We start from the raw sequence: 21,999 nt of genomic DNA, 5'->3' as shown, positions 1-21,999 counted from the left end.
AGGTTTGTCACTGTTTTCTTTCCTAGGATTATATCTTTATTTCTACTGTACATTATCCATCTTTATTTCCTATCTTGAGTCAAGAAAGTAGAATTATTGATTATATTCATTTCTTATCTTCAACTATGTTGAGATATGCTGTCTGAAATTATCTTTGTGTTTTTAATATTTAATATTAACTCAGATTTTTAACTTTTCCGTTTTTACTTTCATAAAGAGCTCCTGCAACATTTTTTTTTAATGTTTCTATCTCCAGTTTTGGTGACAGTTGTCTTGTATTCCAGTCCTGCAATTCTTCAGATACCGGTAACATAATCTAGTTTTGTGTGCCTCTTTTATTGTTCCTATTTAAGTATTAAATACATGAAATAATAAACTACCTTTCGCTATATCGGGTTTTTATACTTAAAACGGTCGTTAGGACAGAGAACCGGTTGTAAATTATTTGAATCCTACCACTGGACACAGCCTTGTTCCATATGGAGCTGTTAGCATTTTAATGCCTCTTTTCTTGCACTTTTACACAGTTCCATGTGTTTTTCATCTGCACTAGGTGCTTCTTATAGGACAGCTGATCTATTGCCTGTCATAGCTTACTTTCTACTGGAATTGTTTTCTCAGTATATTATCTGTCTACAGATGTTTTCATTTTGTAAACCCATTTGTAAAGAATTTGTTAAATTTTCAATCTTCTTTTGAAATGTTGATCTTTTAGATCTGGTCTATGATTACTCTCAATTTTCTGGTGGTTTGTCTGATTTAAACAACTATGTCCCCTTTTCTTGTTTTTTTCTTCTATTTCTTGACATTTTTATCCTTTGTTAAAGGCTTACATTCAGTTGTACGTCCCTCTTGTGGCTCAAAGCTTTCATCCTCTGCTTTTGTCCTGTTTTCATGATAACTTGTTCTGAAAGCTACCTGAATGTCTGAAATTTTAGGAACATTTTTCAAGTTCAGTGCTATTCCCTATTAACTAGAGAAGCGTTTCTAAACTTGGGGAATGTCAGTGTCTGCCACCCAAACTTATTTAAATGTTATAATATTTTATTTATTTATTAGTTTTATGTGCCACCCATCTTGTCTAGACCTTACAAACATTTAAACCAGTGGACATTAAAATGATAAAACAATGTATAACAACAATGATAATAAGTACAGTTAAAAGATAGGGAGGAGGAGAGCATAAAGTACACAGGGAGAGATGGGATCTTTTCTTAATCCAATAGCCACCTCCAGAATGTGTACTCCTATTTGGGCCCCAGGCCAGTTGGCAAAGCCAGATCTTCGAGTCTTCGTGGAAGATCAATAGGGTAGGTGCAGATCTCACCTTTGCGGGGGGGAGGGTATAATGTTCCAAAGGGCAGGGGCCATGACAGAAAAGGCTCTTCTCCTGGACCCCGCCGGTCAAAATTGTTTGACCAACAGGGTCCACAGCATGCCCCTTCTGCCTGCACAGGTGGGGCAGGTCAATCTCTTTGAGATGAGACAGTTCATCAGATAACTGGACCCATGCCATGAAGGGCTTTAAAGGAGCTAACTGACATTGCAGCTAAAAGCAAACCGGCAACCAATGAAGCTTGTGGAATAGTGGTGTAACATGGGCTACCCTGTGGGCCCCAAGAACTGCCCGCACTGCTGCATTCTGCACCAGTTGTAGCTTCCAAATACTCTTCAAGGGTAATTCCATATAGAGCATATTGCAATAATCCAGGTGTAAGATGACCAGGGTTTGAATGACTGAGCACAGGACTCCCGATTCAAGAAAGATCACAACTTGTGCACAACACGGAGTTGTGCAAAGGCTCTCCTAGCCACAACTACCCCCTGCTGTTCAAGCATAAGTCGCAAGTCTAGGAGAACCGCCAAGTTGTGCACTGGGTCTGTCTGGAGTAGTTCCCCGCCACTCAGAACTAAAGCTGTCAAAGTCCTGAATCTTGAAGCCCCATGCACCCAAAACCATTCAGTCTTGCTAGGGTTGAGTTGAAGCTTGTTATTCCCCATCCAGGCCCCCCACAGTGTCAAGGCACCGTGAGAAGGCAGTGACATCACTTAGGCTATCAAGGGTGGGAATATAGAGTTAAGTATCATCTGCATACTGATGATACTTCAAACCTTGTTGATGGATAATCTTACCCAGTGGCTTCATGTAGGTGTTAGATGGAGTAGAAAGAGTACCAAGTCCTGCGGCATGCCACAGAGGAGGAGCCATGGGCCAAATCTGTCATCCCCTATCCCTGTTTAGAATCAGCCTTGGAGAAAGGAATCAAACCAGCATAGAACTGTGCCAACCAGCCTCAAACCTCACAGCTGATCCAAAAGGATACCATGGTTGATGGTATCAAAGGCTGTTGAGAGATCAAGGAGATCTTGCCAGAGATCATCAACAAGTATGATCAGTGCTATTTTTGTCCTGTAATTGGGCCTGAATCCTGACTGGCAGGGATCAATAATATATCATTCAAGCAGTACATTTTTGAAAACAATAAAGAATTGATTCGCCATTACTTTCTTTTGGATTTGATTTTAGAGTTCCTTCTGCATGATTTGGCTTCACTTCACCTATGATTGATAGCTCCACCTGTCCTCACACCATGAATTATCCTTAAATTTACCTTACAGGCATGTAGAGAGGGAAGAGGAAAGGTCCATTACCACGGTAGTGAATGTGGTTTAAGTCCATATGAAATTTATTAAAATGTCTCAGATAGACACTTTCCTAATTCTCAAGAAGATAAAAGGGGAGGAAAGAAATTATGTTCAGACTTACACGTTTCTGTTCATACAGCCTTTCTAATGAAGGTAGTATTAGGCCTATTTGGTATTTCTTTCTTGGTCTGATCTACCTTGTAGGTCTACAGTGTCCCTATACAGAACTCATGTTCCCATCAACATTATTCCGTGTTACTGACCAGGGGTCTTCAACCCTGGCCCTTTTATGACTTGTGGACTTCAACTCACAGAATTCCTCAGCCAGCATGCCTGGCTGAAGAATTCTGGGAGTTGAAGTCCACAAGTCATAAAAGGGCCAAATTTGAAGACCCCTGTTACTGACAGTCCTGAGCGTTCTCATCCCATCAGGATGGTAGTCCCCTAGAAGGAAAACTGAACTCTCAAACTGCTGTTTCTTTAGCATATTGAACAAGTTGCGTGCTATTTTTTTCTTTAAAAATGTCAAGATCTTTACAGAAATTGGGGTATCACACTTGAATAAAGAGTACAGTATGAAGAATTACTGCTTGAAAGATGTTCACACTCTTGGCTGCAATTACAGAGAAAGGAGTGTCATACCAACAGGTGGTGGAACAGAGCTTGTTAGCCACTGGGACTTATTTGCCCTTTATCAAAGAAAATTATCCTCTGCCAAACTATTCTAGGCCACCAGCTGCAGGGCAGAAAGCCAGCTTCTGTTTGCTTGTGTTTTTTGTTAGCTGCCCTTTAAAACAGATGGAGAAAGAGATTTGGGCAAAAGGCTCCAGAGTCATAGGACAGCTAATTAGTTGGATGAATTGGGAATAGAAGTATATTTTGGCTGCCCTTCACTAGCATATACAGGTTTGTGTGAAGCATTAAAGAGGATTTCATTTTTCTTTCTAGCTTGATACTAAGAAGCAGCTAGTGTGGAATCTATGATAGTTTAATGTTTGTATCTGGAAACCTTTTGAAATTGTCTACATGCTTTTTTATCTTTCTATTCAAGAACAAATATGACCAAGTGACAAAATTAGTGGACCATAGGAATGCTGTGGATATAATTTACTTGGACTTCAGTAAGGCATTTGACAAAGTAGACCACAACCTACTACTTGATAAGATAGAAAAATGCGGGTTAGACAGCATCACCACCAGATGGATCCATAGCTGGCTGACCGGCCGTACTCAGCGTGTGGTCCTCAATGGAACCGCATCTACATGGAGGGAAGTGTGTAGTGGGGTGCCCCAGGGCTCTGTTCTGGGCCCAGTGCTCTTCAATATCTTCATCAACGATCTGGACAAGGGGATAGAGGGGGAACTCATCAAATTTGCAGACGACACCAAGCTGGCAGGAATAGCCAACACTCCAGAAGACAGGCTTAGGATACAGGAGGAACTGGACAGACTTGAACACTGGGCGCTATCTAACAAAATGAAATTCAGTGGTAAAAAAAGTAAGGTTCTACATTTAGGCAAGAAAAACCAAATGTACAGGTATAGTATAGGGGGTACCTTGCTCAATAGTGAGATGGACCTCTGAGTCCTAGTGGACAATCACTTAAATATGATCCAGCAATGTGCTGCAGCTGCCAAAAAAGCCAACACAGTGCTAGGCTGCATTAACAGAGGGATAGAATCAAGAGCACATGAAGTGTTAATACCACTTTACAATGCCTTGGTAAGGCCACACTTGGAATACTGCATCCAGTTTTGGTCACCACGATGTTGAGACTCTAGAAAGAGTACAGAGAAGAGCAACAAAGATGATTAGAGGACTGGAGGCTAAAAGATACATGGAACGGTTGCTGGAATTGGGTATGTCTAGTTTAACGAAGAGAAGGACGAGGGGGGACATGATAGCAATGTTCCAATATCTCAGGGGCTGCCACAAAGAAGAGGGAGTCAAGCTATTCTCCAAAGCGCCTGAAGGCAGGACAAGAAGCAACAGATGGAAAATAACCAAAGAGAGAAGCAACCTAGAACTAAGGAGAAACTTCCTGACAGTGAGAACAATTAACCAGTGGAACAACCTGCCTCCAGAAATGGTGAATGCTCCAACACTGGAAGTTTTTAAGAAGAAACTGGACAGCCATTTGACCGAAATGATATAGAGTTTCCTGCCTGAGCAGGGGGTTGGACTAGATGACCTCCAAGATCCCTTCCAACTTTATCATCATCATCATCATCATCATCATTATTATTATCTCAGTTTCTTCCTTTCTGATGTGTACATTGATCCAGTTTCTGGAAGAATTGTATGTGAAAAAAAAAGGACAAGGAGCTGCAGCAAACTAACATGTATGAAATTGTGGTCACTTTTTGTTAATATAGCTACAGAATGGTGTCTCGATTTTGTTTCTGGTGATTTTTTTTACCTACAGAACTGTATATTTTGACTTCAAGAAAAGAAAGACAACTTTGGACAATATGTGAGGCTACTTGTTTATTTCATAGGATGACTCATATGGTACTATAGAATCCAAGTAACTCAAATTCTAACAAAAATAATATATTAGTTAGAATAAAGCATACAGATAATTTATTCTGTTTGTAGAATTTATTTTGGGCATTAAAAATGGATACTTTTGACAATAAGTAAATTTGAACATTGTCTTTCTTTTCTCTGGTATGGTTTAGATACGTAATACCAGCACTGTCATTTTCTCTAGTTGTATCTCTGATATTTAAATCTCATGTTAGCTGTCACCTATAGTTATTAAATCCTGCTAAAGTCTTTTTCTATGTATTGCTAGAGGGGCACTAAAACAGCATCCCTGCTGACAGATTATATCAGCTAATTGACTTGAGAGTCTCGCCTAATAAACTGTGCTGCCTCTACCCAGTCATCCCATTTATTGATTAGCTGCACAATCATCAGAAGTTCTTTCTTAATTTGTCTCTAAACCAGCCTCTTTTCTAATGGCACTATTGATTTACTGCATTATAGAATCACCACTAAATTATGGTAAAGTGTCTCCCTTTCCCTTTCTAGGCGGATTTCATTAATTGCTTATTACTCTGCTTGCTTCCCCCATCAACCCTGGCTTTTTTTTTAACGAGAGACTTATTTTCTGTGTCAGCTCTGTTACTTAGTTAAGCTCCAAACGATCATTTGCCTCATCACCTTTAGATGTTAGCCATAACTTTTAACTAAGCTCTCGTTTTTGTTCCAGTCTTTCTCTCCTTTTTCCCCCTATCCGCTCAGAATGTAATTTTAAAAGTTTTCCTTCAGTTCCCCTTACTCATTCAGTGTTTAAAACCAGTATCTTTGATATCTACTAGATTTCATTTTTCTCTTGCTCTTTCTCATCCTTTTCTCTGCCTCTCCTTAATAGCTAACTCTACAGGTGGTCCTTATCTTACGCTCATTTGTTCAGCGACCATTTGAAATTATCTTGGTACTGAAAGAATGGACTTGGAACCCATGCCCGAAATTATGGCCATTGTAGTGCTCTCATAGTCAGGTGATCAGAATTTGGGTACTTGATAGCCCATTCATACTTATGACCATAGGGGAGTTACAACTCCAATCACTTGCCTGTCTCCCCACTGATCTTTGTTTTTTTGCATGCTTTGCACAGTGGCTCTCAATGGCGGCAGGTCCAGGGCTGAGGCTGAAGTAGAGGCCCAGAGCCTTCAGTCTCAGCCAGCTGCCACTGCCTCCAGGCCTCTACTTTAGCGCCAGTGCTGCTGCTGCTGTCATTGAGAAATGCCATCTCAAGTCCCACACTGCAGCCAGCCACACCAGCACCATAACGCAAAGACCCAATTGCCCCCACCACGCTACATTTCACAGGTTCTGCCATGCTGCACCCCACTGACCTTCACCACGTCACACTGCTCTCCAAGCTATGCATCTTAGCCCTTCCACAAGTGGTATCCCATTCCTTCTACAAGCCAATATCCAAATCTCATTATTTGGAGAGGAAATGACATGTGATTTGGAGAATGAGCCTTCCAAAGTACTGCGACAGTGGGGATCCTGCCAAGCCGATGTCTCCTTTCTTCTCCAAATGGCATCCCATTTCTTCTCCAAACCGACATCCAAATTGTACTGTTTATAGAAGGAATGGCACATGAGATCTGGAGAAAGAGGCTTTCAAAGCAGTATGAGAATGAGGCTCCTGAATTCTCCAGGACAACAGGGGCTGTGGCTTTGCGCAGTGGTGCTGGCATGAATGACTGCGGTGTGGGGCTTGTGGCAACTGGAGTTGAAGTAGAGACTTGATGGTGGTAGCTGCCTGAGAGTGGAAGACTCCAAGCTTCTACTTTAGCTCCAGCCCTGCTGTGCCGCCATTGAATGCCACTGTGGAGGGTGGCCAAAAGGACCCATATCAGCAGGAGATGGGCAGGTGGGGAGAGTTGCAGCATCCCTGCAATTGTTAAGTGCTGCTGGGCTGAGTGGGCAGCTGCAACTTCCCAGGATCTGGCAGCTTTGCAGCACACTGCTGGACTGGGTTAGGGTGGCTGAGCTTCCAGGGATGGCAGTGGCTTTATGACACAGCACAGCATGCCTCCAGCTTGTCACTTGTGCTTCCCAGGGCCTCCCCAACCCCTTAGGTATCTCCTACTTCTTACCTGGCACTTCTTAACAACCTGTGATTTTGCTTAACAATGGCAACTAATAATACTGGGATTGTGGTTGCTAAGCGAAGTGGTCACGTGATGTCTTACTTCATGACTGCTTTCTTTAGCAACCAAAATTCTGGTCCCAATTATGGTTGTAAGTTGAGGACTATTTGTATAGCCACTTCTAATCTGTAGTTTCATTAACAGAATCATCCCTCTTCTTGCTTTCTTTGAACTGTATTATTATAAGAGATAATAACAGTTTAATATTGATGTCCGTGACATTTTCAACTTCTTGGGTTCTCACATCTCTGTGATTTGAATAATAATGAGATACAATATTTTAAATAATGCCACACTTATTAATTGTCTTGGCTTTAAATCGTATGCAATAAAACCTGTGGACAGTCATAAAACACTTCACCAGTAGAAGAAAATATATGTAGCTGAGGGTTCAACTGCAAACAACCAAGTTCAGAGAGCAACAAGGACTCCATAAAACACTTTTTTTTGCTGTGCATTTTTTTTTTTCATATACTCGGATTTCCATCATCTCCCCCAGCTTTTTTAATAGTTGCCTTGGTATCTGAGTTACTGTTTTGGTTCCAAATTTCTGTGTTTTAAACCTGTAATCCAGGAAAAGTCATTAACTGGGGCAGAAGATGGGATTGGGCAGAGGCCTTCTTGGCTACAGCTGCTAGCTGCTCCTTGAGTTGGGACTGTGATTCTAAGAGAATTCCCAGATAAGAAGCTCATTTAGATTATAATGAAACCCAAAGCCATTCCAACTTGCTGTGATTGAAAATGAGTCTCTTATTTCCCATTGGGGGTGGCGTTGTAGCTCAACAGTTAAGACACTGGGCTTGTCGGCTGGTTCGAGATCCGAGCGCCATGTGATGGGGTGAGTTCCGATCCTTGCTCCAGCTCCTGCCAACCTAGCAGTTAGAAAGCATGCAAATGCGAGTATATAAATAGGTACTGCTTTGGTGGAAAGGTAACAGTGTTCCATGATGTCATGTTAGCCGCATGACTGTGGAAATGTCTTTGGACAGCTTTGGGCTCAATGGCCTTGAAATGGAGATGAGCACCACCCCCTACAGTCAGCAATGACTAGTGGTGTAAAATCTGCAGGGATTCCTTTTTTTTTACTTTTATTTCCCATCCAGCCCCTAGATCTTCAACCATGTTTGTTCAGCCTATGGTCAAGATGCACAAGATGTAGCTGACTCAGCTTGGACAATAACTTGTCTCTTTTGATACAGACAAAGGCAAAATGAAGCCAACAAAAGCAAAAGCAATTGCATTTTACTATGTTTTAAATACTTATCAAATCAACCAAAACATTTATTGGAGAATATCTAATTTTAAACTCAATCTGTTCCTCTGTAAGTACTACAATATATTGCTAATAAACCATGTCTCTAATTTATTGGCCAAATATTTTGCATAAATGTTGCCCTTAATATAATTTTTTACAGATTTTGATATTTTTTTAAATACCTTTGAATAGATATGCTTGTATCCCAACCCTGGGGAAACTGACTTGAAGAACTGATGTTGAATTTTTTAACTAGAATGGGCTTCCATGAAACAGTTCATAAGGGAAGTAATAATCTCCTGGGACTTTGCCCAAAATTAAGGCCAGAATCAAAGCTTAAACTTCTTAAACCAAGATACTTTGTCCTAAAATTCTAAATTGAATGAGAAATTGATTATTGTATAGATTAGAGTGGGGTGAATATCTATATGTGTTAGGCATTCTGATTTTTTGTGTACTCTTGGAAATTATTTAGGCATTACTATAAATAAAACAGGGTATAAAATTTCTTGCAATCTGATTACCACCTATTTTTTCACACTGTCAAGCATCTAAATTGGGGTAAGGTTAAAGAGTCATACTTTTAACAGGAAAAGCAGTAGAAGAATGTTTACAATTTTATTGTATACTTAAATAAGTCACAGCCAACAACCAACGTTCTTTTCCTTTCTCACACCTCTTAACTGAAGCATGTACTGAATGTCAAACTATCTGTAGTTGTTTCCTGACAACAGTAATAAGCTGTCATTTTAATGTATGTTGCACTTTTCTAAAAACACTGTTCCTACTGGTATTAGAAGAATTCTAAAGTAAAGCACTGGACTTGGATTCCAAAATTATAGGCAGTTATCACCATCTTCTTTCATGAAATGCTAAACCAGAAGCAACTTGTGGCATTTCGGACATTCCTAAATACAGTTCCTTGTGTCCCTAGAAGTTATGTCCAATTGTACGGATTATTGCAAGTTGCAATTCAGCAATATATGAAATTTTACAATGTATTATTTTAAGCCATGGGTGGCCACCCCATATCACCCTCCTGACATGAATTTTAATACACATCATCCCTGATCATTGAACGCTTTAAGTATTTGCTGGGGGGGGAAGCTTTAAACTACTAACAAGGCTGTTAAGGTAGCGGGAAGCTTACTTACCCAAAAGCAGCACAGATAGTGGAAATTGGGCTTGCCAATATTCTTTGTTCTACTGGCTATCATTAAAAAGTTCTGTGTTTCTGGTCTTCAGACTTGTGGATACACAATATGCAAGCTCTCTAAAACCTGCCTCTTTGGTGAAGAGCCCACCCTCTCTTATTCTGGAATGGGAGCTGAACCATTGCCCAGGCCTAAAATGTGAATCAATAGCAGATTAAGGATGAAATCACAGCCAGATGAATAAATTACCATCAAAGACTCCAAAGGAGAACATGTAAATAAAGGATTACTTATGAAAAAATCTCTCATTTCCAGTATGAATCCTGAAAGGCCATATTTGATATATAGCTAAGCTTTGTGAGAAAGCGTTGACAATTTAGGCTTAAAACTTTTGGAAGATTGTTGCCCTTTGGATTGTTTATTTTCATTTGATATAATTTTCAGACTCTTCCTGATTATTATTTCATTTTGATAACTTAGTTACCTGAAAATGCTAGGAGATTTTATTGTTGGCGTGATTGTTGTTGTAACATTTTGGAGACATCTGCCTTTTGTTAGAAATAATATGTATATTCCTTTCCTTTCGTAGATAAACTTTTAATGAAGTTGCAGCATATGTTTTGTGATTCAGGAGATTATGCTTTTCTCCCTTGTTTTTAATAACTACAACAGATCAGAATTAATGAAGAAATTAAATTAAATCTTCATGGGTGTTTGCATAAAGATAGCAGTTCTGAAATGTTATTAGTTACATGAGCTAGTAAGTAATGTCTTCAGAAGTAACAGGCCAGCATAGTGTTATAAAAAAAACTGCCCTATTTTCTTAGATCTATGGTCACTGAACAATTTGATGGACCCTAATAGGATCCTGCATAGAATCTTTAATTTGGAAATCTAGAGGTACAAGGGATTTCTCTTGCAACAGTGGAGAATGTATGTAGCTCAAGGTTGAATTCCTGAATGCTAATGTTCTCTGAGCTTGAATTTCTTCTTGCAGATGTCTCATTAATAGCAATAGCACTTATTCTTATATTCTGCTTCATAGTGCTTTATAGCCCTCTCTAAGTGGTTTACATTTTGCTCCCAATAATCTGGGTCCTTATTTTACTGACCTCGGAAGGATGGAAGGCTGAGTCAGCCTTGAACTAGTCAGGATCGAACTGCTGCCATTGGGCAGAATTAGCCTGAAATACTGCATTCTAACCACTGCACCACTACTAGCTTACCTAACAAACTAGGTAACATCATCAGTGTATGGCAGAGTGAACTTAGTTGACTGTTTACATAGTATATGGTAGTTTGTCCTACAAGTATTTTTTTTTTCTTCCTTGATTGCTCCTGTTTAATTGTTGCTGATTCCCATGGATCTGGGTGCTGGTTAATAAGTGGTGTGAGGAAGGATGTGCTTAGGGATGTGCTTAAATCAAAGGTTTCCTTTATCTTTAGTTGCTTCCTAGTCTATCTGCCTATTAATGAGTGATTTGTCAAAGTGGCAAGACTATAGGAGTTGAATTGCTTTTGGAAGTACCTACAAATAGGGCACATACTTGGTCTTATAACTGCTAGTTTATACCAGCTATAGTTTATGAATTTTGTGTTATATTTGAATAGAATTGGCCAAGATAGAAACCAGCTAATTGTTCTATAAAGAACACATAGATAAGATAAGTAATATGTTTTGGAAATAGTTTGGGGATGGATGAAGGGTTTTTACCATTTGCTTCTTTTCCTCTGCCCTCTGTTGCATCTGATTTGCCAATTTCACAGAAAAATAAGGTCTAATGACACAGAGGAAGAGGTCCTTGTTATATTTTTTTTTATGGATTCAGAGGAGGGGTTCACCATATTATTTCATCTTATGCATATTAATAGCAGTCAGTTCTCAGTGTTTTAACATCAGACAGCTTTACTTTTTCATACAATCTCATAAAATACAAGATATTTATTTCTTCATTCAATTTAAGTGCTACCTAAAAGTGGTGTTTTAAGTTAGCGTTTAGTTTTGATGACTTCAGAAGGGACCTTGATAGCTTCCTAAATAGCATTTCTGTAACTGGTTGCCAGTCTTAAGGACTGGGTGCTGCCTACAGTCATGGTGGCGCTCTGCCATTACATACAAAGTTCATGGGAACAATGAGAAAAAAGGCTGTCTTGATATCTTCTTTGTGTGCTTCCTAGATGCACCTGTAGGGCCACTATGTTAGATGGAATGCTGACTTAGAGGGAGCCTAGGCTGGTACAGCAATGCTATTCTGATGTTTCATTCCTGAATCTGGAAAGCCAGATTGCTAGGGTTCTTGAGGTTTGGTGCGGTTAAATGCCATGTTATTCTGCAATAAAACACCACTCATTTAGCACCTGGTGGTAAATGATAGTGGCTTTTATGAATGAAGCATTGTTTGGCAGTGGCTGTGATTTAGGGATCTATCATTTTGGATTTCAAGTCTTGCACCAATCTTGAATGATTAGTAATGATTCTCCAAGACAGCTTACCTCTGAACAGGCACCCCCTCCAGAACTGATAGGATATAGATGTCAGTGTGTTAGATTGAGTGTTAGTGAGAGTTCCTGTTTATCTATTGTCTATCCTGTTGCCTGAAAGAATCCATTCCTGAGCTACAGGATCTTGCTATTGGATTGGAATTGGTTTTTGTCCAATTATTAACGCTAGTGGACTTCAATTCATGTCCTTATGGCATGATTTGACAGGTTTTAAACTGTAGCGTGTCCATGACAACAGTCGCTCAGTCCCAAGTAATTGCACTTGAGTTCAGATCGATTGGGATACATCACATCTCTTTTTGTTTCAGAGCCATTGCTTGGTGTTTTGAAGATGGTGGAGCCAAAAATTAGTCCTTTGTTGTGGAGATATTCTCAGGAATATGACAAAACCTTTGTTAGGCATTTAGTCCAGTGTTGACAAAGAAAGATGACCAGAGTGTGTAGTGAGATGGTGCCTAAGAGCCTATGCCACCTTTATTCATTGTAGATTGTCATCCAGTGGCCTTGGTTAAAGTCCTTGTTGGGAGCATGTATCATCCTGTTGTGGTGATGAATTTGCACAACACTCTGCTGATAAACTTGCTTAAATTCTCCAGAAGTTTGACTATGTGTGGGCAAATTCAGAAGTGACTGGGACAATATATTGTATTGTCAACTGGAGAGGTGATGACTGGGACCCTAAGGAAGTGAATAAGGAGCTTTGTGGCATGAACCTCACTAGATCTGTGTTCTTCCTGTTCTCTTGGGCAGATGTGTGTGTGTGTGTGTGTGTGTGTGTGTGTGTGTGTGTGAGAGAGAGAGAGAGAGAGAGAGAGAGAGAGAGAGAGAATGCAGGGGGGGGGAGGAGAGAGAGAGAATAGCTGGGCCCAGGAAGTTTTCAGTGCCTTATTGATACATTATTATTATTATTTATTTATTCGATTTATATCCCGCCCTTCTCCTTACCGGACTCAGGGCGGCTGACAGCCTTATAAAACCAATGCTACAATAAATACCTAATTTAAAACCAAATTAAAAAGAAATATTTGCTATGGCCTGTATAATTAAAATTTCTCTTAAAAACCCCACTAAAAATTCCCTAGGCCAGGGAGGCAGTCTTGCACAAAGCTTGTGCACTCCTTTCTGAAGAGTCCTTCTCTGGATCCTAAGGATCAACAAAGTCCAGTTGCCTTTTGAAAAAGCACCTTTGGGACTACCATGGACTATAGTTTCTTTCTGTGAGCTTTGGAATTTGAGGCAGCTTTGTATTAAGATTCTACTCCTTCTTAAATAGGGAGTTAACAGTAGTGGGAGAGAAAAATTTGATTCCATGGGCATTATCTTCTGGGTTTCACAGGGATTAATTTAGGACATTGCTTAGTGATAGAAATTCTGGTTCCAGTTACTATCAAAACTCGAGGACTATCTGTATGGAAATGCCTTAAATCAATTAGAAATATTAATATCTTAGGAATCAACGGAAACTAGTTTCTAATAATTGCTAGAAAAATCTTATAGCAATAGCAGTAACAACAACAAGAAGCAGCAGCAGTGGTATCATATATAGGAACTTTTTTTTTTTGCCAGTAACTTAAATAGAAGCTAGAAAACAGCCAAATGGTTTCGGTTTGATGCAGAGTAAGGATATCATTGTCACGTTATGCTTGTTTAGAAATTTTGTGCATATTACTAAAATAAACAAGTTGAGAAGAGTTGGGTTTGCAGACGAAGGCAATGGCAAGCTTTGGGCCCAAAAGGATAATTGTACTTGCATAAAAGCAGGGTGGGAGTGGGGAAGAAAATGAGGAAAAAAGAAAAGAAATGAATTAAGAAATAAACATTTGAGGTTATTAAAATATTGCTTATTTTCTTCTCCCAGATGATCTCTTATTTTAGCGAAAGCAATGTGATTTTTGTGCCAAATGGCACAACGTAATAGAATTTTCAGATTCTTTGGTATATATGCTTTAATGCATTTTCTTTTTTTCTTTTTGTACCAACCCTTAGTAAAGCATTACTCTTTCTTTTGTTCTTGCTTGATTTAGTCACTGCATTTTAAAATATTAATTTGTGTGTATGGGCATCAAATTTCATTAGCTGTTTTTCACCCTATTTCCATAAATGAAAATGAGTATAGCAGCTACTGAATATTGAAGATATGATATGATTCTTTGTGCAATTCTGAGGATTGGCTAGTATTCCTCACAAAGTATTCTCTGAATGAAAGCATATTTGGGGAAGGGGTGTTAAAAAACGGGGGCCGCTTGGGTAAGAAGTAGGCCAACACACATATGCTGATTTTCTTCTGTTTTGCATTGGAAGGTAAGAGAGGAAAGAAGAATCAGTAAAATCTTGGTTTTAATATTTAGACCGAGGCAAATTTCCTTGCAGAGCTTATCTATTTTCTTCATATAAATCTGAACAATAGTGAATGGAAACATTTGCTTCTTATCACTAAAACACAGTGTTTTCTTTTATTTTAAAGTATTTTCTAATTTACAATTTTTTTACACTTCTGGTGTGATTTTTTTTAATATGTTTCTATTCCACGTTTCTCTCCTTCTCCCTCCCTTTCTGGAAGAGTTTAATTCTTAAGCTTTTTTGTTCTGTCCTTTCAAATCAATGTGCTTTGGCAGTTTCCATCCCAGTTTTGAGATTAAAATATATCTGTGTTCAGACAGTGGTTTTATGTCTGGTCTGTTAGTTTCTGCCTAATCAGCTTCTGCCTTTAGAAGTGTGCAATGCTATAGATGTATTTGTAGTGTACACAGTTCTATTTTTTAAATTGATTAGTTTAGCCATGCTTGAAAAGATTTTGTTTACATTTAAGTGATATTGTATGGTTGCTTTCATAGTAATTAATATGTTGTTTACATGGTGCCAGCTATAAAAGTAGTTACGAACTAGTCACCATTGTTAAGGTCTACTTTAAGAAATTTGTGATTTAAGTAAAGATGAGTCAGTGGTTTAATAGGGGTCATTCAAGGTGAAGGTTGCATGAAGTACAAAAGTATTAGAGCTGGGTTGTTTTCAGGAGGTAGTAACGGTAAAAGTAACTTTGACAAATCTAGAAAAGTGGGAAGACGTAAAAATAGTGTACAAGTAGACCTCGAGTTACGACCACAATTGAGCCAAAAATTTCTGTTGTTAAGTGAGACATTTGTTAAGTGAGTTTTGCCCCATTTTACGGCATTTCTTGCCACAGTTGTTAAATGAATCACTGAAGTTATTAAGTTAATAACCCAGTTGTTAAGTGAATAATAATAATAATAATAATAAAGTTGGAAGGGACCTTGGAGGTCATCTAGTCCAACCCCCTGCTCAGGCAGGAAACCCTATACCATTTCAGACAAATGACTGTCCAGTCTCTTCTTAAAAACTTCCAGTGTTGGAGCATTCACCGCTGGCTTCCCCATTGACTTTGCTTGTCAATGGGGAAGCCAGGGGAAGCCCAGGACACAGCAACCATCATAAATATGAACTAGTAGCCAACCTCTGAATTCTGATCACATGATCATGGGGATGCTGCAAAGGTTGTAACTATGAAAGATGGTCTTAAGTCGCTTTATTCAGTGCCATTGTAATTTTGAATGGTCACTAAAGGAACTGTTGTAAGTTGAGAGCTATCTGTATTTACCCTCGATTGAACATCATTTAATACAGTTTGGACATTTGCTATCAGATTTCAGTAGCAAGCTATACTACTGTAATTAATCAGTAAATGAGGCAAATGCTCATCGGGATATATAGAATAATCAGAATGTGTGTGTAGGCATTGGGTTACCGACTGCCCACTAGTATTACATAAATATTTCAGTAATTTTTTGGGTGTATTTGAGAAAAAAGACATTTAAGCTATTGCACTTAGATAAAGGAATTGTAAATAGACTTTGAGTAAATCCATGTATCATAGGACAAATGAGCAACCTACAGTTCCAGGGCTAAATGTAAATCTGAACCTGTTTACTTTTTCTTTTTTGCTATCTCTAGAGGTCTAGGATAGTAAAATCAGCAACACAGTTTTCTGCCATAAAAACTATAATGCATTCTCTAAAATAAGTTAACTAGATTAAAAAAAGGCAATTCCCCTTAAAAAAAATCTTCAGTCCTGCTCAAATATGTAATGTGGCCTCACCAATTTGCATCATGTGCTGCTCTCAGGTCCCCCAAGGAGCATTAAATGAGCCTCTGTTCCTTGATTGATAGTCAGTTGGTATCTACTGATTTGCAGCTTCATTCACCTGGTAACATTAAATGTGCATACTTTTTTTTATTAAAAAAAGAGTAATACTTATCGAACCAACAAATATTGGGTTCCCAGTAAAACCGGTTCTCTATTTTCTGAAACAACTTCAAGGGAAGATGCAAAAATATATGATGCCATCAGGTCCCACATGATTGAGCAGAAGGAGTGATGTCTGACTCAAACCTTTACAATAGACCAGTGGTGGCAAACCTATGGGATGCGTGCCAGAGGTGGCACTCAGAGCCCTCTATGTGGGCACGCACACTATCACCCTAGCCCCACCTCCCCCCGCAACTCCCTCCTCACTTGCAGTCCCCCCAGAGGAGAGTTGCCCCCGAGCACAGCACGCGCAGAGCAGCACAGCCAAAGACATGGCAGCTGGGACAAGACTCCGCCTTCGTGGCCCATCGCGCGCAGTCACAGGCGGAGGACATAGCTGCCATGGTGCTGCTGGGCCGCTTGGGCAATCTGTGGCAGGCCGTGGAGATGGTGGATGGCCCTCCGGGCGGGGTGGGGGTGTAGCGGGTGGGGTGGGGCTGGTTTTTGGGCACTCAGTCTCTGCACTAGACTTTCTCAACTTTGTGCACTCAAAAGTCTTAGTTTAACTCATGCAATTCTTCAGGAAGGATTACAGGCAATATATCAGTGGTGGCGAACCTATGGCATGCGTGCCAGAGGTGGCACCCGGAGCCCTCTTTGTGGGCACGCGTGCTGTCGCCACAGTCCCGCCTCCCCCCACGGCCCCCTCCTCTTCAGCAGCCCCCCTGGAGGAGAGTTGACGGCAGGCACGGCCTGCACGGAGCAGTGCAGCCAAGGACATAGCCGGGCAGCAGGGACAAGACTCCGCCCTCACGTCCCATACCGTGCAGATGATGCTGCGGGGTGTGGGCGGAGGGCGTGGCTGCCATGGCGCTGCAGGGCTGCCTGGGCAGTCTGCTACAGCGGGCCATTGAGGCGGTGCGTGGCCCTGTGGGCGGGCAGAGCAGGGAATGGGCGGGGGCGGAGCAGGCAGGGTGGGAGGTGGAGTGGGGGTGGGGTGCGTGTTTTGGGCACTCAGTCTCTAAAAGGTTCGCCATCACTGCAATATATGATAGAAACCAGATTGTGTAAGACTCAACTAAACTATCCTCATTCATCCACAGACAAATGCTGTGGATGCTCTTTAATCATAGTAAGGAGTATAGGGAAATCTCAATAGGAGGCATTTATGTGGTGGTTTACAAGGAGATAGGTCCTCTTCTTCCAGACAGCAGAGGTCAAAGATGTTGTTCCTATCCCTGGAAATTGAAATAAATTGACTTCTCTACAAGTTGGTTCTTTTTGTTACATGGCAGCCTTATGATGGATGAAACTCAAACTCACTGTACTGCCATTATTGCGGAAAACAGAGTGACAGCAAGAGACAAATAGGGAAGACACTATGAATACTGAAAAGGCTAAGATGACTGCTTTAAATGGTTATGAGCCATTCATTTATTTAGAAACATTTAAGTTATTTGTTTTTTCTATTGAGACACAGTCAAAATTTCTTGTAACAATTTATTTTTCTTTTCATTTTCACAAACTTCTACTGCTAATTCAAAACTGTGTACAACTCTCCCGGACGTAATGGAGGACTTACTTCCCATGGTTTTTGGCTAGAAGCCTGTTGTATAGCATATTAGTTGAGCCATGATCAACAGAGGCTATTTGAGGACATTACCACTTTGTCTGTCACACTTTGCTATTTATCTAGGAGAAACTAATCCTCCTTCCCACCCTTAGCTTTTTCATAAAGAAACTCACCCCGGCATCCTCAGATGTACATTTTGTGGAAATGATAATGCATACAGAGCCATACAGATGCTAGTGGGCAGAGTGTGGGTGTTCATTAAACAGCCAGCTGTTAATTCAGCACAAAGTCCATTCCCTGCCCAACTCATTGCAGCCTACCTTCTTTGATCTTCTGTGGTTCAGGATTCTTTTTAATTCACATTTTTGCCATCCAATCCACTCTCCTTCTTTAGTTGACAACAGAAATGTTTAGAAGTGGCATTGCTAATCAAACATACTGAAGTTAGTCGAGAATGCTATTAAAATTAAGAAGTTCTGTCTAGCATACAGATAAAGGAAAAGCAGGAAATAATAGATTATGGCCACTTTTTTTTTTTCATTTACCTAACTTAATAGAATTGTATGGTTTTTCATCTTGCAAATGTTACTCTGGGTGGCTAACAAAATGCCAAAACAATAGGTAGTCCTCAACTTACGACCACAATTGAGCCCAAAATTTCTTTTGGGCAAGATATTTCTTAAGTGAGTTTTTCCCCCATTTTATGACTTTTCTTGCCATAGTTAGGTGAATCACTGCAGTTCTTAAGTTAGTCACACGGTTGTTAAGTGAAGCTGGCTTCCCCATTGACTTTGCTTGTTGGAAGGTCACAAAAGGGGATCACATGACCACTGTCATAAATATGAGTCAGTTGCCAAGCGTCTGAATTTTGATCACGTGACCATGGGGAAGCTGCAATGGTTGCAAGCAGTGCTTTTTTTCTAAAAAAAAAAATGTGACAGAACTCACACACGTCATACAACCCGCCTTGCCTACCCTACAAGGTTCCATCCAAAAAAGGTGCCGGAACTCCGTTCTGGGCGTTCTATGAGAAAAAAAAGCCCTGGTTGCAAGTGTGAAAAATGGTCATAAGGCATCTTTTTAGTGCTGTTGTAACTTTGAAGGGTCACTAAACAAACTGTTGTAAGTTGAGGACCACTTGTACACCAAATGCTAATGGAAGACAACTATCCTGTGGCAACTGAGGAAACCAGCAACCCATCCATCTGGGCTCATCTAAACTCCCAGCCTCCTTGTCTGGGAAAATAGCCAGGACTTAAGAGGAATTCCAAACACAGTCTTTACATCCAGTCATAGAAATAACTTCTTTTATCTGTCTTTTCAGAATTAAAAACGTGGGGAAGCTTTGAGCAAGAAACAGCTCATAGGAGTCGTTTCTTCAGGCTGAAAGCAGGGATCTCAACTCTGGCAAGTTCCTGCTAGACGCACTAGCTGGCATTCTCTTGGATCAGCACTGCTGAGTGCATTAAGAATAGGTTGCAGAGTAACATCTGTTTTCCACAGTTGCCAAAAAGAAAAGAAAATTAAAAAAAAGAAAGGAAAATAAGAACTTGATTCCTGGCATGAACGTGTTTTAAAAGCTGAAGCACAGATCAAAATATTATCAAGGTTTAAGTTCCCCAGCTAGTAGAGAGAGAAAAATCTTTGAAAGTATAAACTTTCCATCTTGCTTTGTGTTTATATGATTCACTTTGTCCCCAAAATTCAGGATGGCTTATTACTTGAAAGCCAAATCAACATTAAAAGAAAGCAGAAGTAAAAAGGAACACATTAAACAAGGCTGACCCTAGGAAGTGCTTTATTAATCCTTGATATGAATTTATATGACTGCCCATCCTAATCAAATAACTCGGTCTAGCTAGCAAACGTAAAAATAGAAACATACCGTTAAAAACAATTTTAAAAAACAATAAAAGATACCAGGCAAAAAAAAAATTCAGTCAGCACAGGCTAAAAATGCAAACCATCTAGCCCGGGGTAGGCAACCTTGGCTCTTTTATGACTCGTGGACTTCAACTCCCAGAATTCCTGAGCCAGCCATGCTGGCTCAGGAATTCTGGCAGTTGAAGTCCACGAGTCATAAAAGAGCCAAGGTTACCTACCCCTGATCTAGCCCTAAAACCTGAGCGAAAAGGCAGGTTTTTAAGGCCTTCCAGAATGCCAACAGAAATGTGGCCATCCAAACATCGTGGGTCAGCTGCCGCAACAGAGAAATCTTGCTTCTAGGTTCTATAAAGTGGCTCTGTTTTCACGGAAGGCATCTGGAGCTTGCCCAGCCTGCTGGATCTGGTGGAATAAGCAGAAGCCATCAGACACAGGCAATCCATCAAGTATCTTAGCCCTGTGCCATAAACCAGAACCTGGAATTGCACTCAGAGATTTACTGGAAATGCGTGTAATTCAGGTATCAGTGATATTATCAACATGCTGCTAGATACAACCCTATGCCAGCACATGACTTGACCCTACAGCTTCATATAGATTTTAAATAGGAGTGGAGAAAGAGGATCGAACTCTGAGGCACCTTGCAAACCAGAGTCCCAAAGCTAGCTTTCTCTTTCCCTAGCAACACTGAATGAACAAACCCTGAGAGGAGGAGAACTATCAAAGAGCGGTGCTCCTATTTTTAATCCCCTAAACCAGGGCTTTTCAACCAGTGGTACGGGTACCACCTATGGTACATGGGCACCTGGCAGGTGGTACGCGACCATCCTAGAAAAGTAGTGGGGAGGGGAATGAGCTGAACCTGCAACTGATTCATATTTATGACGGTCACAGTGTCCCAGGGTCATGTGAAGTGACCAAAACCTGCTGCAACCACCCAGCAGAGGGGGGGGGAATAAAAACAAAAAAAAAACCCACTCCACCCCCGCTGCCAATCCTCAACAGAAATGCTCACAACAATGAAAACCTCGGACAGGAGGAAGAGTGCCGCTGGGTGTGCAGGCAGGTGTCTTGCTCGGCTGTGGCTTGGGGGGCACTTCTTTCAGTGCCATTGTAACTTCGAACAGTCACTAAGCGAACTGTTGTAAGTCGAGGACTACCTGTACTTCATCACTTTTTTCCTTTTTTGGGGGGGGGTCATCAAGTTTTTGACACCTTGCTAGGCGACTGGTGGTACTCGGATGTTGCCATATCCTAAAAGTGGCTCAATGGGTGAAAAGGTTGAAAAGCCCTGCCCTAAACTAGTTCAGAAGATACTATGATCCGTGGTATTGAGAGCAATAATTTTTAACAGCTTGTATTTTCAGTGTTTGATTTCGATAAAGGGGAATTTGTAGCTCAGGCTTGAAATGAGGGATCCCTGAGCTTGGTTGTTTTCTTGCAGATTTTTCATTACCCAAAAGTAAGTAAAATCTTCAGTATTAGTAGGAAATGGAGTTTGCTCTCAATTTATATTCCAGTGGCTTCCCTGTCAATGTTTGTGGGAGTGGTCCTGGAGGGCTGTTTTCTGTTAGCTGGTTTGGCAGTTCCTTGATTACTTCTTAATTGTTGGTCTGATGTTAATTTCGGGTGTTAATCTATGCTCATCTGGGTGTTGATTGCTGGTGGGGAAGACCAAAACACCTCCTTTTGGCTCTTGTTCCAGTGTTTCCAAAATGACATCCTGGCTTGGAATTTGGGCAGTTTTATTCCCTACAGTTTAAGGGTGATGGATGGTTGAGGAAGTTTACTGTGATGTGTATTTCAAAAACTAGATTAAAGATTGGACATAGCCTGTGCAAAATTGCCATCTTTGTTGATATAGATTGTACTTATTGTGGCTGATATTTTTTTTTCATTCATGTGAACATAAAATTAAGAAGAATAGTGCAACAATAGTTTTGGGGTGGGAAATAGGAAGTGAACAGGGAGCAGAAGGAGTGGACAGTATATACCACCTGGCATAAAACTGTATGAGGAGAATTGGACAGTAATGGCAGTACCA

Source organism: Protobothrops mucrosquamatus, unplaced genomic scaffold (genome assembly GCF_001527695.2).
Source record: "Protobothrops mucrosquamatus isolate PMUCROS unplaced genomic scaffold, P.Mucros_1.0 scaffold_163, whole genome shotgun sequence".
Lineage (NCBI taxonomy): Eukaryota > Metazoa > Chordata > Lepidosauria > Squamata > Viperidae > Protobothrops > Protobothrops mucrosquamatus.
Note: the sequence above shows the minus strand (reverse complement) of the source record.